Genomic DNA, 8293 nt, shown 5'->3' on the forward strand with positions numbered 1-8293 from the left:
AACTTTTCACTGGTTAATGAGGTGCCCAGCCCGGCACTTAGTCTCTCTCCCCAGCAAGCTTACTTGGTCGGCCGACATTTGGATCCATTTTCGGGGCTCAATCGGGTCGAATACGGTCCCTTACGCAAGGGGAGCCGAAGCCCCGGCCTCTGCCAGGCGTCAGGCTGCCGTTTTTTAAGCCCGACCAAAAACCCGAAAATTGGTTAAAAATGGAAATAAATTTCCACCCAAAAAGGGTTAAAAGTCGGTTGGACGGCAGCCCTGGTCGGTCTCTGCAGACCTGGAGGCCCTAGACAGTAATCTGGAAAACAGACAAAGTCTCGAGAAACCACCTCCTACCATTCTCCAGGTACCCCGCCAATCCCCCCTGCCAGAAATGACAAGTGTCAAATCAGCGGGACGGATTTGACTTTTGTGACCGACCGCTGGAACTTTTTTCGGCTACAGGCAGTCAAATTTTTCTCCTTCCGGACTTCCAGTACAACTTTGAACGGCCATATCTCCGCACTCCCGCGTCGGAGCCAAGCCGTTTTTACACCGTTAGACGCGGCTTCCCGTGCCCGTTCGAATGCCGCCCTGCTCGGCGGAAAAGGAGAATTTTTTTATTTTTCGGCCGATTTCGGGAAAAAAAATTCCCGCTCTGAACTCGGATTTTTCGGCTTTAATCGTTTCGTATACGGTCCCTTACGCAAGGGAGCCGAAGCCCCGGCCTCTGCCGGGCGTCAGGCTGCCGTTTTTAAGCCCGACCAAAAACCCGAAAATTGGTTAAAAATGGAAATAAATTTCCACCCAAAAAGGGTTAAAAGTCGGTTGGACGGCAGCCCGGGTCGGTCTCTGCAGACCTGGAGGCCCTAGACAGTAATCTGGAAAACAGATAAAGTCTCGAAAAACCACCTCCTACCATTCTCCAGGTACCCCGCCAATCCCCCCTGCCAGAAATGACAAGTGTCAAATCAGCGGGACGGATTTGACTTTTGTGACCGACCGCTGGAACTTTTTTCGGCTACAGGCAGTCAAATTTTTCTCCTTCCGGACTTCCAGTACAACTTTGAACGGCCATATCTCCGCACTCCCGCGTCGGAGCCAAGCCGTTTTTACACCGTTAGACGCGGCTTCCCGTGCCCGTTCGAATGCCACCCTGCTCGGCGGAAAAGGAGACATTTTTTTTTTTCCGGCCGTTTTCGGGAAAAAATTTTCCCGCTCTGAACTCCGATTTTACGCCTTTAATCGATTCGGAGACGGTCGCTTACGCAAGGGAGGCGAAGCCCGGGCCTCTGCCGGGCGTCAGCCTGCCGTATGTAAGCCCGTCCGAAGCATGAGTTCCCACTTTTGGTTATCCAGTTGTCAATTTTAAAATTTCAGTTAATCAGTTGCCTGCTTGGTTAATCATTTGTCGCTCTGACATTTGGTTAACCAGTTGTCGATGTTCGAAATTCAGTTAATGAGTTGCCTCTTTGAAATTTCAGTTAATGAGTTGGCCCTTTGGTTACTCATTTGTCCCTGTGTCTTTTGGTTAACCAGTTGTCGATGTTCGAAATTCAGTTAATGAGTTGCCTCCTTGGTTACTCATTTGTCGCTCTGGCTTTTGGTTAACCAGTTGTCGATGTTCAAAATTACAGTTAATGAGTTGCCTCTTTGAAATTTCAGTTAATGAGTTGGCCCTTTGGTTACTCATTTGTCCCTGTGTCTTTTGGTTAACCAGTTGTCGATGTTCGAAATTCAGTTAATGAGTTGCCTCCTTGGTTAATCATTTGTCGCTCTGACTCTTGGTTAACCAGTTGTCGATGTTCAAAATTTCAGTTAATGAGCTGCTCTTATGTTCTATGATTTCCTACCTTGACAACTCATTAACCAGTGTTTCAAACAATGCACCAGGCCATTTGACGACCCCAACTCGGTTCCACAAGCGGGAAAGCAGCACCCCAAGGCCCGGTAAGGGGGCCGAATACATTCCCATCGTGAATTCCGTCCCAAATGTGAAAGACAAGTTTTCAGTTAATCAGTTGCCTGCTTGGTTACTCATTTGTCGCTCTGACATTTGGTTAACCAGTTGTCGATGTTCAAATTTCAGTTAATGAGTAGCCTCTTTGAAATTTCAGTTAATGAGTTGGCCCTTTGGTTACTCATTTGTCCCTGTGTCTTTTGGTTACCCAGTTGTCGATGTTCGAAATTCAGTTAATGAGTTGCCTCCTTGGTTAATCATTTGTCGCCCTGACTCTTGGTTAACCAGTTGTCGATGTTCGAAATTCAGTTATTGAGTTGCCTCCTTGGTTAATCATTTGTCGCTCTGACATTTGGTTAACCAGTTGTCGATGTTCGAAATTCAGTTAATGAGTTGCCTCCTTGGTTAATCATTTGTCGCTCTGGCTTTTGGTTAACCAGTTGTCGATGTTCAAAATTACAGTTAATGAGTTGCCTCTTTGAAATTTCAGTTAATGAGTTGGCCCTTTGGTTACTCATTTGTCCCTGTGTCTTTTGGTTAACCAGTTGTCGATGTTCAAAATTTCAGTTAATGAGCTGCTCTTATGTTCTATGATTTCCTACCTTGACAACTCATTAACCAGTGTTTCAAACAATGCACCAGGCCATTTGACGACCCCAACTCGGTTCCACAAGCGGGAAAGCAGCACCCCAAGGCCCGGTAAGGGGGCCGAATACATTCCCATCGTGAATTCCGTCCCAAATGTGAATGACAAGTTTTCAGTTAATCAGTTGCCTGCTTGGTTACTCATTTGTCGCTCTGACATTTGGTTAACCAGTTGTCGATGTTCAAATTTCAGTTAATGAGTAGCCTCTTTGAAATTTCAGTTAATGAGTTGGCCCTTTGGTTACTCATTTGTCCCTGTGTCTTTTGGTTACCCAGTTGTCGATGTTCGAAATTCAGTTAATGAGTTGCCTCCTTGGTTAATCATTTGTCGCTCTGACTCTTGGTTAACCAGTTGTCGATGTTCGAAATTCAGTTAATGAGTTGCCTCCTTGGTTAATCATTTGTCGCTCTGGCTTTTGGTTAACCAGTTGTCGATGTTCAAAATTTCAGTTAATGAGTTGCCTCTTTGAAATTTCAGTTAATGAGTTGGCCCTTTGGTTACTCATTTGTCCCTGTGTCTTTTGGTTATCCAGTTGTCGATGTTCGAAATTCAGTTAATGAGTTGCCTCCTTGGTTGATCATTTGTCGCTCTGGCTTTTGGTTAACCAGTTGTCGATGTTCAAAATTTCAGTTAATGAGCTGCTCTTATGTTCTATGATTTCCTACCTTGACAACTCATTAACCAGTGTTTCAAACAATGCACCAGGCCATTTGACGACCCCAACTCGGTTCCACAAGCGGGAAAGCAGCACCCCAAGGCCCGGTAAGGGGGCCGAATACATTCCCATCGTGAATTCCGTCCCAAATGTGAATGACAAGTTTTCAGTTAATCAGTTGCCTGCTTGGTTACTCATTTGTCGCTCTGACATTTGGTTAACCAGTTGTCGATGTTCAAAATTTCAGTTAATGAGTTGCCTCTTTGAAATTTCAGTTACTGAGTTGGCCCTTTGGTTACTCATTTGTCCCTGTGTCTTTTGGTTACCCAGTTGTCGATGTTCGAAATTCAGTTAATGAGTTGCCTCCTTGGTTAATCATTTGTCGCTCTGGCTTTTGGTTAACCAGTTGTCGATGTTCAAAATTTCAGTTAATGAGTTGCCTCTTTGAAATTTCAGTTAATGAGTTGGCCCTTTGGTTACTCATTTGTCCCTGTGTCTTTTGGTTAACCAGTTGTCGATGTTCGAAATTCAGTTAATGAGTTGCCTCCTTGGTTAATCATTTGTCGCTCTGGCTTTTGGTTATCCAGTTGTCGATGTTCAAAATTTCAGTTAATGAGTTGCCTCTTTGAAATTTCAGTTAATGAGTTGGCCCTTTGGTTACTCATTTGTCCCTGTGTCTTTTGGTTAACCAGTTGTCGATGTTCAAAATTTCAGTTAATGAGCTGCTCTTATGTTCTATGATTTCCGACCTTGACAACTCATTAACCAGTGTTTCAAACAATGCACCAGGCCATTTGACGACCCCAACTCGGTTCCACAAGCGGGAAAGCAGCACCCCAAGGCCCGGTAAGGGGGCCGAATACATTCCCATCGTGAATTCCGTCCCAAATGTGAATGACAAGTTTTCAGTTAATCAGTTGCCTGCTTGGTTACTCATTTGTCGCTCTGACATTTGGTTAACCAGTTGTCGATGTTCAAATTTCAGTTAATGAGTAGCCTCTTTGAAATTTCAGTTAATGAGTTGGCCCTTTGGTTACTCATTTGTCCCTGTGTCTTTTGGTTACCCAGTTGTCGATGTTCGAAATTCAGTTAATGAGTTGCCTCCTTGGTTAATCATTTGTCGCCCTGACTCTTGGTTAACCAGTTGTCGATGTTCGAAATTCAGTTACTGAGTTGCCTCCTTGGTTAATCATTTGTCGCTCTGACATTTGGTTATCCAGTTGTCGATGTTCGAAATTCAGTTAATGAGTTGCCTCCTTGGTTAATCATTTGTCGCTCTGGCTTTTGGTTAACCAGTTGTCGATGTTCAAAATTTCAGTTAATGAGTTGCCTCTTTGAAATTTCAGTTAATGAGTTGGCCCTTTGGTTACTCATTTGTCCCTGTGTCTTTTGGTTAACCAGTTGTCGATGTTCGAAATTCAGTTAATGAGTTGCCTCCTTGGTTAATCATTTGTCGCTCTGGCTTTTGGTTAACCAGTTGTCGATGTTCAAAATTTCAGTTAATGAGCTGCTCTTATGTTCTATGATTTCCTACCTTGACAACTCATTAACCAGTGTTTCAAACAATGCACCAGGCCATTTGACGACCCCAACTCGGTTCCACAAGCGGGAAAGCAGCACCCCAAGGCCCGGTAAGGGGGCCGAATACATTCCCATCGTGAATTCCGTCCCTAATGTGAATGACAAGTTTTCAGTTAATCAGTTGCCTGCTTGGTTACTCATTTGTCGCTCTGACATTTGGTTAACCAGTTGTCGATGTTCAAATTTCAGTTAATGAGTAGCCTCTTTGAAATTTCAGTTAATGAGTTGGCCCTTTGGTTACTCATTTGTCCCTGTGTCTTTTGGTTACCCAGTTGTCGATGTTCGAAATTCAGTTAATGAGTTGCCTCCTTGGTTAATCATTTGTCGCTCTGACTCTTGGTTAACCAGTTGTCGATGTTCGAAATTCAGTTACTGAGTTGCCTCCTTGGTTAATCATTTGTCGCTCTGACTCTTGGTTAACCAGTTGTCGATGTTCGAAATTCAGTTAATGAGTTGCCTCCTTGGTTAATCATTTGTCGCTCTGACATTTGGTTAGCCAGTTGTCGATGTTCGAAATTCAGTTAATGAGTTGCCTCCTTGGTTAATCATTTGTCGCTCTGGCTTTTGGTTAACCAGTTGTCGATGTTCAAAATTTCAGTTAATGAGTTGCCTCTTTGAAATTTCAGTTAATGAGTTGGCCCTTTGGTTACTCATTTGTCCCTGTGTCTTTTGGTTAACCAGTTGTCGATGTTCGAAATTCAGTTAATGAGTTGCCTCCTTGGTTAATCATTTGTCGCTCTGGCTTTTGGTTAACCAGTTGTCGGTGTTCAAAATTTCAGTTAATGAGCTGCTCTTATGTTCTATGATTTCCGACCTTGACAACTCATTAACCAGTGTTTCAAACAATGCACCAGGCCATTTGACGACCCCAACTCGGTTCCACAAGCGGGAAAGCAGCACCCCAAGGCCCGGTAAGGGGGCCGAATACATTCCCATCGTGAATTCCGTCCCAAATGTGAATGACAAGTTTTCAGTTAATCAGTTGCCTGCTTGGTTACTCATTTGTCGCTCTGACATTTGGTTTACCAGTTGTCGATGTTCAAAATTTCAGTTATTGAGTTGCCTCTTTGAAATTTCAGTTAATGAGTTGGCCCTTTGGTTACTCATTTGTCCCTGTGTCTTTTGGTTACCCAGTTGTCGATGTTCGAAATTCAGTTAATGAGTTGCCTCCTTGGTTAATCATTTGTCGCCCTGACTCTTGGTTAACCAGTTGTCGATGTTCGAAATTCAGTTACTGAGTTGCCTCCTTGGTTAATCATTTGTCGCTCTGACATTTGGTTATCCAGTTGTCGATGTTCGAAATTCAGTTAATGAGTTGCCTCCTTGGTTAATCATTTGTCGCTCTGGCTTTTGGTTATCCAGTTGTCGATGTTCAAAATTTCAGTTAATGAGTTGCCTCTTTGAAATTTCAGTTAATGAGTTGGCCCTTTGGTTACTCATTTGTCCCTGTGTCTTTTGGTTAACCAGTTGTCGATGTTCGAAATTCAGTTAATGAGTTGCCTCCTTGGTTAATCATTTGTCGCTCTGACATTTGGTTAACCAGTTGTCGATGTTCGAAATTCAGTTAATGAGTTGCCTCCTTGGTTAATCATTTGTCGCTCTGGCTTTTGGTTATCCAGTTGTCGATGTTCAAAATTTCAGTTAATGAGTTGCCTCTTTGAAATTTCAGTTAATGAGTTGGCCCTTTGGTTACTCATTTGTCCCTGTGTCTTTTGGTTACCCAGTTGTCGATGTTCGAAATTCAGTTAATGAGTTGCCTCCTTGGTTAATCATTTGTCGCTCTGGCTTTTGGTTAACCAGTTGTCGATGTTCAAAATTCAGTTAATGAGTTGCCTCCTTGGTTAATCATTTGTCGCTCTGACATTTGGTTATCCAGTTGTCGATGTTCGAAATTCAGTTAATGAGTTGCCTCCTTGGTTAATCATTTGTCGCTCTGGCTTTTGGTTAACCAGTTGTCGATGTTCAAAATTTCAGTTAATGAGTTGCCTCTTTGAAATTTCAGTTAATGAGTTGGCCCTTTGGTTACTCATTTGTCCCTGTGTCTTTTGGTTAACCAGTTGTCGATGTTCGAAATTCAGTTAATGAGTTGCCTCCTTGGTTAATCATTTGTCGCTCTGACATTTGGTTACCCAGTTGTCGATGTTCGAAATTCAGTTAATGAGTTGCCTCCTTGGTTAATCATTTGTCGCTCTGGCTTTTGGTTATCCAGTTGTCGATGTTCAAAATTTCAGTTAATGAGTTGCCTCTTTGAAATTTCAGTTAATGAGTTGGCCCTTTGGTTACTCATTTGTCCCTGTGTCTTTTGGTTACCCAGTTGTCGATGTTCGAAATTCAGTTACTGAGTTGCCTCCTTGGTTAATCATTTGTCGCTCTGGCTTTTGGTTAACCAGTTGTCGATGTTCAAAATTCAGTTAATGAGTTGCCTCCTTGGTTAATCATTTGTCGCTCTGGCTTTTGGTTAACCAGTTGTCGATGTTCAAAATTCAGTTAATGAGTTGCCTCCTTGGTTAATCATTTGTCGCTCTGGCTTTTGGTTAACCAGTTGTCGATGTTCAAAATTTCAGTTAATGAGCTGCTCTTATGTTCTATGATTTCCGACCTTGACAACTCATTAACCAGTGTTTCAAACAATGCACCAGGCCATTTGACGACCCCAACTCGGTTCCACAAGCGGGAAAGCAGCACCCCAAGGCCCGGTAAGGGGGCCGAATACATTCCCATCGTGAATTCCGTCCCAAATGTGAATGACAAGTTTTCAGTTAATCAGTTGCCTGCTTGGTTACTCATTTGTCGCTCTGACATTTGGTTAACCAGTTGTCGATGTTCAAATTTCAGTTAATGAGTAGCCTCTTTGAAATTTCAGTTAATGAGTTGGCCCTTTGGTTACTCATTTGTCCCTGTGTCTTTTGGTTACCCAGTTGTCGATGTTCGAAATTCAGTTAATGAGTTGCCTCCTTGGTTAATCATTTGTCGCCCTGACTCTTGGTTAACCAGTTGTCGATGTTCGAAATTCAGTTACTGAGTTGCCTCCTTGGTTAATCATTTGTCGCTCTGACATTTGGTTATCCAGTTGTCGATGTTCGAAATTCAGTTAATGAGTTGCCTCCTTGGTTAATCATTTGTCGCTCTGGCTTTTGGTTAACCAGTTGTCGATGTTCAAAATTTCAGTTAATGAGTTGCCTCTTTGAAATTTCAGTTAATGAGTTGGCCCTTTGGTTACTCATTTGTCCCTGTGTCTTTTGGTTAACCAGTTGTCGATGTTCGAAATTCAGTTAATGAGTTGCCTCCTTGGTTAATCATTTGTCGCTCTGGCTTTTGGTTAACCAGTTGTCGATGTTCAAAATTTCAGTTAATGAGCTGCTCTTATGTTCTATGATTTCCGACCTTGACAACTCATTAACCAGTGTTTCAAACAATGCACCAGGCCATTTGACGACCCCAACTCGGTTCCACAAGCGGGAAAGCAGCA

Source organism: Somniosus microcephalus, chromosome 4 (assembly GCF_052327205.1).
Source record: "Somniosus microcephalus isolate GS21.2 chromosome 4, FLI_Smic_1.0, whole genome shotgun sequence".
Classification (NCBI taxonomy): domain Eukaryota; kingdom Metazoa; phylum Chordata; class Chondrichthyes; order Squaliformes; family Somniosidae; genus Somniosus; species Somniosus microcephalus.